At 43.7% G+C, this 12,938-nt stretch overlaps 1 long non-coding RNA gene across 2 annotated transcripts in view; it reads left to right on the top strand.

Annotated features, from left to right (window-relative positions):
- Window positions 1–12,938, top strand: part of LOC120407472 — a 123,681-nt gene that overhangs the window by 61,798 nt on the left and 48,945 nt on the right. The window lies entirely within an intron of this gene.

Here is a 12,938-nt window from a genome sequence, read left to right as displayed (position 1 = left end):
GAACAGAATAACTTAATCTAAGTCTTAAGTGACCTCTTATGTCTTATCTCCTGGTTCCGCTCTTTTTCGTTTTCTTAATCGGTCTCTCATTTTATAATCCGAACTCTCTAATATCTCGAGAATTTGAAGCGCACAATGTAACTTCCCAGTTGCCACACTAACCCCGGCGGCGGCCCTGCCCCCCTCCGGCCTGCCCGGCTCGCCCCCCCTCCCCCAACCCCCGCCCCCCCGCCCCCCCCCCGCCCCCCCCCCACCCCCCCCCCCACACCCCCCCCCCCCCCCACCCCCCCCCCCCAGGCACCGCCCCCCCCCCCCGCCCACCCCCCCCCCGCCGCCCCCCCCACCACGCCGCCGCCCCCCCCCCCCCCCCACCCCGCCCCCTCGCCCCTCCCGCCCCCCCCCCCGGCCGCCGCCCGCCCCCCCCGCCGCGCGCCCGCGCCCCGCGCCGCCGCCCCCGCGCCCGCGCGCCGCGCCGCCCCCCCCCCCGCCCCCGCCCGGCCCCCCGCCCCCCCCGCCCCCCCGCCCCGCCCGCGGCCCCCCCCCCGCCCCCCCCCCCCCCGCCCCCCCCCGCCCCGCCCCCGCAGCCGCCCGCGCCTGCCCGCCGCCGCCCGCGCCGCCCGCCCGCCGCCCGCCCGCCCGCCCGCCCGCCGCGCCGCCTGCCCCCGCTCCCCGCTCCCCCAGCCCCGGCTCCCCCCCGCGTACCCGCCCCCCCGCCCCCGCCCCGGCCCGCCCGCCCCCCCGCCCGCCCCGCCTTCCCCTGCCCCGCCGCCCGCGCCGCCCGCCCGCCGGCCCGCCCGCCCCCGCCCCCCCCCCCCGCCCGCCGCCCCCTCGGCCCCCCCGCGCCCCGCGCCGCCCGCCCGCCGCCCCGGCCGCCTCCTGGCTGCTGCCTCGGTCCCGCCCATCGGCCCCCCGCGCCACCCCCCCCCCCCGCCCGGGCCCCGGAGCAGGCCGCGCAGGCAGCAGGCAGGGGGGAGGGGGGGTGGAGGAGAGAGGGGAGGTCAGGGGGGGGGGGGTGGATAAACATCATCAATCGGTTATCTCTTTTTTTTTGGCAAACCCCTAGGCCAGCGACATAACAGGGTCCAACTGTATCTAAGAAACATTTATGTGACTCTGAAGTCTTCCCACACCATCAGACATCACTTCTTGGTGCATGAACAAGCTTCTGCAGCCCCTGCCTGTCCTGGGCCACTCTTTGAATGAATGTCCTCTTTAAGTCCCATAAGTTATCCTTCTCTGAATAGTGATCAATGGAGGATTTCTTTCAGTCGGTTCTTTTTGTGTGTTTCTCCAGCTGCCCATTGAAGATGCTCGTGCAGAAATTTGCACTTAAGTGAGAATTTAGGCCCATCTTGCAAATGGACACATTAGTTTGGCTTTATGTATGTGACTAGTCCCAGGGACTTCAGTGAGCCTCCTCACGTGTGCGAAGCCAAGTACATGAATATGTGTTTGCAGAATAGGAGCCTGACTTGGTGAGTCTTTTGTTTCTTTGCTAAGATAGTGGCATTGCTTTTATTATAGGTACAGAAGAGGAGGCCATTCCAGCAGTATGAACCCTCTTCAGGCAGGGAAATGATCCAAACATCACAACTTGGTGTCTATTTTTAGAAAGTGTATACTTTCCCTCGAAAAGACAGATGTTTGTACAACACAAAAGTGAGTTAAAGTTAACACCCAGAACTGGCCTTCACTTTTAAGAGCTTTCATTGGCCATAAAACTGAAGATTAGAAAGTTGTTTCAACAAGTAGTCTCTCTGTATTTTTTCAGTAACTAGCTAGCAGTATGTGTTCCTTCTCCAGACGACCGGCACTAGTAGTCCATGATGTTTCTCTTTCCTTGCCAGAAATTGATTTAATCATAAAATTGTCTTGGGTGTAGTTACAGTAAATTCAGAGCAATACAGTATATCCTTGGAGCACTGGCATGGTTTGTGATTGCTTGGGAGTACCATGACCATACCCAAGATGATTTTATAAGGAAATTAATTTCTAGCGAAAGTCAGTGAGCAGGGAAAAGAAAAGAAAAGGTTGTAGAAAGTTTCTTGGAAGAAGACAAACTGAAAGTAAAACAGTGCTTTTTTTAGAAAGGGCATTAGCTGCTAGTGTGTATAATCCTGCCTAGTAATTCTATGCTCTGGCCCATATCATTCCAGAATTCTCAGACGCACTAAATTGACAGCAGCACACTCTCCAGTCGACTCCAGTACTCCAGCTCCTCAAGAAGAGTAAGGATATGTCTACAGTATCCACCAAATCGGCAGGCAGCAATTGATCCAGCAGGGGTCGATTTATTCTGTCTAGTCTAGACACGATAAATTGATACCTGAGCACTCTCCCGTCGGCTCCTATACTCCACTGCCGTGAGAGGAGCCGGCGGAGTCGACGGGGGAGCGGCAGCAGTCAACTCACCATGGTGAAGACACCATCGTGAGTAGATCTAAGTACATCGACTTCAGCTACGTTATTCATGCAGCTGAAGTTGCGTAACTTAGATCAATTCCCCCCACCAATGTAGACCAGGCCTAAGGTAAGTCGGCCAGAGAGTGTCTCCCATAGATGCAGTGCAGTGAAGACACCAGAGTATTGACCTAAGCTACATCGATTCCAGCTATGTTGTTCATGCAGCTGGAGTAGTGTAACTTAGGTAGACTTACCCTGATAGTGAGGGCAAGCCCTGAGTTGCAAATGTCAGAACCTACCACAGAATCCTCCAGAGGGCAGAAACAAAATCTGGAATGCTAAGGGCATTAGTGATTCACTACCTCCTCTAGTGCAGAATATGTAATTTTATGCAGTGGAAATCTGAGTATGCTGAAAAAACAAGACAAGTGTTTCCACAGAGTTCAGCTGGCTCCATCTGTGTGTGTACTGGAGCTGAGTGTTCCTGTCAGAGTGGATGGAATGGTATTGTGGCCCCAGAACATGACAGGAATTCAGAAGCTCTGTATTCTGTTCCCAGCTGTGTCACAGACTTCCTTTCAATTTGAGCAAGGTGCTTTGTCTATATGTTAGTTTCTCCAACTGAAAGAAGGGATTATACCTGCCTGCCTCAGGAGGGTGTTGTCAGGCTTAATCTCATTCATCTTTGTAAAGCAATTTGAAATCTTTGGGCAGAAGGTGCTATAGGCAATGCAAAACATTACTGTTAAGGAGGCAGAGGAGATAAATTTGTTCCTGTTAGACCTGAATTTCATGAAGACTTCTATTGTGTGACATGAGGCATCAGGGCAGTCATTTCCACGCCCATGTACTTTTCAAACTTGAGTTGGATCATTTGAAAATCAGAGTATTTGGGGGTAATATGCTCTCCGCCCCTCCCCAGCCCCACATTAACCACAATGCTTGAGCACAGGGTGTGCACTGAAGGAGATACAATGGACCACTTTATTTTATGTGTTTAATTCAGGCAGGTGCTATTGTGACTACAGGGGGTGGGGCAGTGGAACTCTTCCCAAAATAGGATCTCTAACACACTCAGCAGATGGCCTGTGAAAAATCTAATCGATTAAGGATTATTTATAGAAATGATTTGGGCCAAATCCAACTCCTGTGGAAGTCAATAGTCTTTTAAAAATTGTGTGAAGTGAGAATTAGATTGGGTCTATTGGTGAATATTTTCCGATAATGAATACAGTAAAGAAAACTGTAGGGTGTGATTGGCAATTCACTAACTAAAGATTATTCCTTCATCTTTCTACTACTTTGTATCCTCTTTCTGCTGGCATTGATGGTTATATTGCTTCAATTTCATCTTGACTCCTGCCCTTTCAAAAGTATGATCGCAAGGTGGAATAGTCTTTTGATTTAAGGCACATTTCAGTGGATTCAGTTCCTGGCTCTGCTAGAGATTTCTTGTTTGACCTTGAACAAACCACTTAATCTACCCATGCCTCAATTTCCCCATCTATAAAATAGGGATAGAAATACGTTGTCTTCTATCCTTTGTCTTGTCTATTAGATTGTAAACTCTTCAGGACAGGGGGACTGTCTCTTACTACATAGATGGATGTACAATACATACGTGGTTCCAGTAAAGGTTGGGACCTACTGACACTACAATAAAACAAGTAATTAATAATGTATCAAATTGGGATGACAAATCAGGCCTGATCTTTCTCTTTTTTGCCTTGTGTATAGCCATCGCACCTGTTCAAAGCAGGCTTGAAACACTGCCAGATAAAAACCCTAGCGTTTTACAAGCATTTTGCACAGGTACAGATGACTATTTGAGGTAAACAGCGGTACAGAATCAGACCATTATATCCAGTAAATGAGTCCACTTGATATATATCATACAGTAGATCATCCATGATATTAACATATATAGAAACAAATACAGAAATTACATACACACTTAGTTTTAATACCAAATTTATGAACCAGGGAACTATACACTTATATAACAACTGAGCCACTAATGTTGGGCTCACTCAGACCCTGAGCAAACTAAACCACTGCATACCTGACAGATAAATCAATAATGGACATTTCAAGAATGGAGCCTAGCTTGGGATCCTCATGATGTTCAGCTGGTGATGCAGAACATTTTGCAGGGGTGGGGGAAAGAAGGCTTGGAAGGTACAGAAAGTCAAGGCAAAACACTTAGTAAAGTGCCTTTCATGCAAAACATTTCAGAGCTCTTGAGGGGAATGTACACCTTCCTTTAACAAATCTTTTATCAAAGGTTCTTCACAAGCACAGCTGTGGGCCTGTACAGATTGGAAAGTGTACAATTTCCTGTTCAAAGAAGTCAAGAAACAAGCAGGTATAATAGTTACTGGAAATAAAAAAGGAAATGTACATTTTTGGAGGCTCTTCTCTCCTTGCAAAATTCATTCGGAGTACCTGCCAGAAGATCAGAGAGAGAAATACAAAGGGGGAGAGAGAAAATCTCCACCCTCATCCCCATCAAGCAGCTCTGCCACTGGTTGCAAGAGTCTCCTAGAGTCCACAATGTTTACTTCCTTCAGCCTTTGTTTCCACACCCCTTATTTTCAGGTTATTTACTTCCAGTGGACCAAACCCTGAAGTCCTTACTCAGGAAAAATTGCACTTTAGGAATGATCCTCTGTAATCCTAGCCACAATGCAGCAGGTGTATAGTTTGTAGGTGGTGGAGCAGAGAGAGATGGGTCTTCAGTTACTGGGGTTGTCTCACTTTCCTTTTTTGTAAGCTAGCACTGTGATAGACTTCTTCCAGGAGCTGGGAATACAGCAGAACTGTTTGCAGTTGTTTGAAGATGGCAGTGAGTACTTGGAGATAGGGATCTTGTATTTTTCAGGAGGACATAGCAAGTGCTGTCTTATTCCTGGGGCTGTTTTTTTTTTATTTTTATTTTTTTGGGTTAGTTTGTTTTGGTTGGTTGGTTTTTTTTGTCTTCATGAGTCTGAATCGTTGCCACAGCTGTATCTTGATCTGCTATGGAACATTGCAATAACAATGCATGGGCACAGTAGGGACCTGACTTTTGAGAAGTAGGGAGCATAGACATCTCCCACTGAAACTGGGGGAACTAAGCACCCAGAACATCTGAAAACCAGCCTCTACATCTATACATTTATGAGATAAAATGCTACAATATAAAGGTCTTACCAGTACAAATTGCATTAGTCATAAGTGGCAAAGATCATCCCAAATTAGTGGTAAATTTTAAAACTAAAAAAAACTTCCGTATTTTAGGTGACAGAAAGCAACATTTCTTTATCTGGTTGTTTCAAAAGAGGTGGTAGGGGGAGGAGAGGGACTAAAAGAACGACAATCAGCAAACAAAACGGTACTTGGCATCAACAAACTGCAAATAGTATGCTGTGCTTTGAAAATGTTTATTACTATAAAATGTAACTGAGAAGTCCCTGCATCTCTTGCTTGTTGCTCTGCTCAGAATCATAAATAATACAATCATCCCAAGCTTATGGCAATACAAATAGGAACATGAGAAATGTCATAGCAGAACAGGCCAGTGACCCACCAGTATTAGATGCTTCAGAGAAAGTTGCAAGAAATGCTGCAATAGGCAGTTAAGGGAAAATCAGCCCTTAGGGCAAGTTTCTTCCTAACTCCTCCAGTTAGTGTTTCACTTGTGGCCTTTAGGATTTACATCTCTCCCTCTTTGTTCTGGAGGCATTTTTATTATTCCTCCCATTCTTACCATTAATGTTCTCACTAGTCACACAAATGTCTAATCCATCTTTGAAACCTGTCAAATTCTTATCTGTGATACCTTGTGGTAATGAGTTCCCCAGGCTAATTGTGCAGTAGGTGGAAAAGGGTACTGGTTTTAAATTTGCTGCCTTTCAGATTTCATTGGCTAGCCATTCATTCTTATATTATAAAAGAGGATGACCTACTTTATTTACACCAATTGTCATTTTGCACAACTTTATCATCTCTTATTTGTCTCAGTTTTTCTTCAGGTGGAGTTTTTTCTCCCTGCTTCTCCTCATTCTCATTACTGAACTCTGAACCCTTATTTCTGCTATATCTTTCTGAGATAGGGTGGTGAGAATTGAATGCAATGTTCCAGGACAAGGGGTAGCACTGATATATATATAGACCTGCTCTATGACAGCTCTATGAAGCTGTCATATATATATATATATATAATGAAAATATACATGATCAATCCCATTCCCTTTCTATTCTAACAAAGATTCTGAAGTGTGCTGTACATTCAGGTCTTCATAGAGCTGTCAACAATGATGCCAAGGTCTTTTTCCTGAGAAGATGGTTAATTTAGAACCCAATCAGGTGTATCAGCAGTTCAGTGTTTTCCCTTCATTATATGCTATTTTGCATTTATCAAGAATAAATTTCATGTGCAGTTATGTTTTCCATTCACCTAGCTTTGTTAGGTCCCTCTGATATCCTTCACAATCTTGTCCAGGCTTGACTAACCTAAATTTTGTATCTTACAAAGTTTGCTACCTCACTGTTTATTCCCTTGTATAGATCACTAAAAAATATAGTAAACTGCTACAGGCCTATTACAGATACCTGTGGCACTTCACTGTTGAACTTTCACCATGATGAAAAGTCCACATTTGTCGTTAGTATTTGTTTTCTTACTCTTATCTGGTCTGTGACAGTACTCTTCCTCTCACCATAACTGCTCGATTTCTTCAGTTGCCTTGAGAGACGTTATCAAAGGCTCTTTGAAAGTCCTGTATTTTATTCATATGTTGAAAGCAGACATGCCAAACCCAGGGGAAAAATGCAGAAATTGGGCTTGTTTTTGGCTTAGTTGGCTTGAGAGTTGCTTGTTGGCTAGTTTTTGGCTTGTAGCTTGTTTGGCTTGTGGTTTGTAGCTTCTTTTTTTTGATTGGCTTTCAGCAAGCAGGGGCGGGGGGGGGCAAGCAAGGGGACGGGGGGAGAGAGTCAGGGGTGCACAACAGGCCCACCAGAGTCTCAGACTGCACACCAGGGGGAACTAGTCACATAGAGTGTTGGGGTTCTTAGGGATTGGCTTGTTTTGTCCTTGTTTTGAAATGGGATTAGCTTGATGGTTGGCTTATTGTGAAAGTTGGGGTGCTTATTTACCACGTGAAAGTTGGAAACTGTGATTGAAAGACTTCTAATAGAGTAATATAACATAGAGCATGTACCAAGAGGTTACAACAGGAACCTGGAAATCCAGTTTCCTGGGTTCTTTTCTCTGTTCTAGTGCTGACTCATTGTGCGACTTGTTGCAATTCTGTTGACTTTTTCTGTACCTCTATTTACCCATCTGTAAAAATGGGTGTAAAATACTTAGGCCATGTCTACACTAGGGTTGTGTTTACCACAATAGGAATATCAGTATTTCATGCTAGCAAAGCACTCCTAGTGTGGACACACCTAAACTAGCAAAGCTATACTTTGACTCAGTATAACAATCTCCTCCCCTCAACAAACAAAACTAACTGTGTTAGTATAAGTGCAGGTTTGCTGGTATAACTGCATTTATACTAGGGACTTCAGCCAGCGCAGCTATGCCTGTCAGAGATTGTGCCCCTTAACATCCTTGACCGACATAGCTATGCGTAGCTTAGACCTGGCTTTAACCTAGCTCCCAGGGGTAGTATGAGCTTTAGTGAATGTTTGTATAGTGCTTTGGGCTACTTTGAGGACAGGCATTTAAATAAAGTTAAGTGCAAAGTAAAATATGCTTGAGAGAGCAAATTAGATAATATCTTCCTGAGTGCATATGCAATTGTCAAACTAGAAAATCCCAACACTATAAGGATTAGACACATTAGCCTAGTTATAAATAATGGTTAAATATTTTCCAGTATGTGTATTGGATGCCATTACAATGAAATTCAGTGTTACTGATCACTGCTTGTAGTGTGCCTTGGATGTGGGTGGGTTTCTTCCTTATTTCCATTATCCTGACTGCTGGCTGATTAGATCGGAAATGATTTAATTTGCATTTCTTTGATGCGTTCAAAGGCAGGGAAGAATTTTGCACCTCTGTGAGTGCCACTCAGCAGCATGCAAAGAACTTCACAGCTAGTGGGAGTGTTAATTAGAGCCAATTATGAGTTCATTGACCTGCCTTGGTACCAAATTGCAGAGAGAACAACTTGTAAGGTGGGAAATTTAGCTATGCTGCATGTGACTCATTCGGGAAGCTCACTGTTGCATGAATCTTCATGTAGCGATCAATCAAATGGGATGATCTACAAGAGGGAAGGAGGGAAAGAGTTTCCCCCAATTAATCTATATAAGCTACTATTCTTCATTTTATTGACCAAAAAAACCAAACTGGTTAATAAATTAATCATTCCACTGTGACCATCCTCCCTGCAGATATTTTTGGAGGACTCCCCTTTCACTCCCTATGCTAGCAGAAGTTTTAGCGCTTCTCCCAATGGGTAGCAGCAACCAGCAGTGCTATATCCTATTCTTGCATTTAAAAACATTACATAACCTATTCTAGGAATTCCCATTGGGCCTCTGAAGCCTCCAAGCATGAGACCATTGGGCATTTGTAGATTATAAATAGGGCTGTCAAGCATCTAAAATAATTAATCTCAATTAATCATGCTGTTAATAATAGAATACCATTTATATAAATATTCTGGATGTTTTCTACATTTTCAAATATACTGATTTCAATTACAACACAGAATACCAAGTGTACAGTGCTCACTTCATATTTATTTTTGATTACAAGTACTTGTACTGTAAAAGAACAAAAGAAATAGTATTTTCAATGCACTTCATACAAGTACTGTAGTGCAATCTCTTTATCCTGAAAATTGAACTTACAAATGTAGAATTATATATCGAAAAACCCTGCATTCAGAAACAAAACAATGTAAAACTTTAGCACCTACAAGTCCACTCAGTCCTACTTTTTCTTCAACCAATCACTCAGACAAGATAACGCTGCCCACTTCTTGTTCACAATGGCACTGTTGTAACTGGTGGTGTGAGATATTTATGTGCCAAATGTGATAAAGATTCATTTGTCCCTTCATGCTTCAACCACCATTCCAGGGGACGTGCGTCCATGCTGATGATGGGTTCTGCTCGATAACAATCCAGAGCAGTGCAGACTGACACATGTTCACTTTCGTTATCTGAATCAGATGCCACCAAGAGAAGGATGATTTTCTTTTTTGGTGGTTCAGGTTCTGTAGTGTCTGCATCGGAGTGTTGCTCTTTTAAGACTTCTGAAAGCATGCTCCACACCTCGACCCTCTCAGATTTTGGAAGGCACTTCAGATTCTTAAACCTTGGGTCGAATGCTGTAGCTGTGTTTAGAAATCTCACATTGGTAGCATCTTTGCGTTTTGTGAAGTCTGCAGTGAAAGCGTTCTTAAAATGAACATGTGCTGGATCATCATCAAAGACTGTTATAACATGAACTATATGGCAGAATGCAGGTAAAACAGAGCAGGGGACATACAATTCTCCCACAAGGAGTTCAGTCACAAATTTAATTAATGCATTATTTTTTTAATGAGCATCGGCAGCATGGAAGCATGTCCTCTGGAATGGTGACTGAAGCATGACGGGGCATACAAATATTTAGCATATCTGGCACATAAATACCTTGCTACTTGCAAATACCTGTTCTCACTTTCTGGTGACGTAAACAAGAAGAGGGCACCATTTTCTCCTGCAAATGTTAGCAAAAGTGTTTGTCTGAGGGATTGGTTGAAGAAGAAGTAGGACTGAATGGACTTGTAGGCTCTAAAGTTTTACATTGTTTTGTTTTTGAGTGCAGTTGTGTAACAAAAAAAATGTACATTTCTAAGTTGCACTTTCACAACAGAGATTGCACTACAGTACCTGTATGAGGTGAACTGAAAAATACTATTTCTTTTGTTTATAATTTTTACAGTGCAAATATTTGTAATAAAAATATACTCTTTGATTTCAATTAGAACACAGAATACAATGTATATGAAAATGTAGAAAAACATCCAAAATATTTCATAAATTCCAATTGGTATTCTATTGTTTAGTAGAGCCATTAAAACTGTGATTAATTGTGATTAATTTTTTTGAGTTAATTGCATGAGTTAACTGCAATTAATCAACGGCCCTAATTATAAGGCTAGAAGGGACTATTGTGATTAAGTAGTTTGACCTCCTGCATAACACAGGCAATAGAATCTCATCCAGTAATCATCCAGGCACACTGTACCCCCTATAATAAACAGATTATCACTAGCCGGGAGACCCAAAGTAGACAGCAGCAGCAGCAGCATTGTCTGGCAGAGAAAGACACCACCATCAAAACAGGAATGTGTGCAGGCCAATCCCTGGTATCAAAGTTCAGTTTGACTGGGGGAGGAGGCAGAAGTTCAGTCTGCTTATTAGTCTGGCCAAACCAGTTCAAAGGACAGTGTGAACCCTGCAGGATCACTATGAAGGCACTGGGAGTGAATCCACTTCAAGAGATCTGCTTGGAGCCCAAAGTCTGATGATCTTCAAGGTTATGAAGAAAGATACAATTCAGAGCTCTAGTGGTAGGCCAAAATGAGGATAAGTTCCTGCTGCTTATTCAACAGCTAATGGAGTTATTCCTTTAGCTCAGATGATCTGAACATGTGCTGGAGGTCAGGGTTTGATCCCCAGCGCAGATCATGGTATCTTTTTGTGTGTGTTTATGGTATCTCACATATAGATCCTTCAGTGATTGTATATTTGTAAGTATACCGCCACTGGCTTTTTTTTAAAATATCAGACAGCAAAGTGGGTGACTCGTGCATGAAATTGGACTTCTTTCCATTTGCCAGGCCTTCCTGTGAAGTTTCTTGAGGCAAAAATCTAGAGGATTTGTATAACAGCTAGTCACAGCAGCGAAGCAGAAGAGCCATCATCAATGCCAAAGCTAAATCAGGCTGCCAACATAGCCATTATTTTACCAGTGTGGTTAATACTTTTTTTTTTTGTTTTACACTGGCAATGTACTTAGGATGGTAAATGGAATGTTTAGACACAGAATGAACAAGCCTGTATTTCAGCCCAGAAGCTAAAGCAACACTACCTTTCTAAATGATGAAGCCAAGAAATAATGCATCCATTAAGAGGCAGTGAAACAGAAGACATAGAACAAAACCAGCATTTGGGTCCAAAAAAAGCATTTTATGTATGTGAGAATTCAATCCTAAGCATTTTTTTTAAACATTCAGTTATTCCCTGCAATACAGTGTCTGTCTGCATTATCTGTGGCAGAAGCTAAATTACCAGAAAGACAGGTGAAAACCTGGGTCATCTGTCTGCATCATAAAGTAGATCATGTTTAAAAATACAGACAGGAGCCCATCTAGTGTACATGTTGAAACGCAGGATTGAATAGGGGCAAATCACAAAATGTCTTAGTACTCTTGGATATTGTATTGCAATGAGAAAGAATGGAAGATCAGTACCTGAAGTGATATTTACAGTCCTTTAACTTTTCCTGCTACACTGATGATCAGACCACATACCCTGTTCCTCTACTTACCTTAGTCGGAGTCTAGCTGGCATCTCTTAGGAGTTGCCTCACTTGAATGCTTTAGGATACAGTACCATTTTCTACCTGCAAGGATGCACCAAAGTGACTATATCTCAAAGTACCCCAAAAGACCAATGCATCTGACGAAGTGGGTATTCACCCACGAAAGCTCATGCTCCAATGGTCAGGGATGCAACACCATGCTCTGAGTGTCCCTAGCCTCTGTTTCCCAGGAACTGTGAGTGCACCACAGGGGTAGACCACACGATGACTGCCTATTGTGTTAATTTCTTCTGAAGCCCCTGCCAGAAGATAGGCTAGCGGGCTAGATGGACCATTGATCTGATCCAGTATGGCCGTTCTTATGTTCTTTTGTACATTCTAGAGATGGTTTGTGATAGAAAATGCCCTGCCGCTGGTCATGCATAACTTTCCCTGGGAAGTGACAGCCACAGTTTTCCTGGCAAAATCAGTATTTGTAGCTGAGCACAGAAGAGAGATGTTTCTGCTATATGTTTCCTGAATTTTGAAAGGTGCCTCTTTGTCGCTCATAAAGTGACTCACAGTATATTTAAAAAGCAGAAGCCTCATCCTCCAAAGTAAGCAAGCAAATGCTTAATTCAGGATTTAGCACTCTGCTCCTGAGCTCAGAAGATGATGAGAGCAGAATTTCATGACCAAGGGAAGAGTTAAAGGATGGTGAAGCAGAGGAATAATCAGTAAAAGAAACATTCAGAAAGTAACAACCGTGATGAAATAACTACCGTAGATCCGAGGCTGTGACCCTTATAATGAATAAGCTCTGAGATATTCAGGCTGAGATTTGAAGAATGAAGAAAAGGAAGGAAAGATGGGGGAAGAAAAGGAAAGAAAATCAAACACAGCAAGGTAGAGGGGTCTAAGATTATAGCAAAATTAATATTCAAATCATCTAAGATGAATGGGTCTTTAGACTGCAGAGCTAAATACAAAGATGCTCAATACATCCCTTCAGAGACAGATC

This window comes from Mauremys reevesii, linkage group 6 (assembly GCF_016161935.1).
Source record: "Mauremys reevesii isolate NIE-2019 linkage group 6, ASM1616193v1, whole genome shotgun sequence".
Lineage (NCBI taxonomy): Eukaryota > Metazoa > Chordata > Testudines > Geoemydidae > Mauremys > Mauremys reevesii.
The sequence above is the reverse complement of the archived record's forward strand: the minus strand, read 5'-3'. Positions and strand labels throughout refer to the sequence as shown.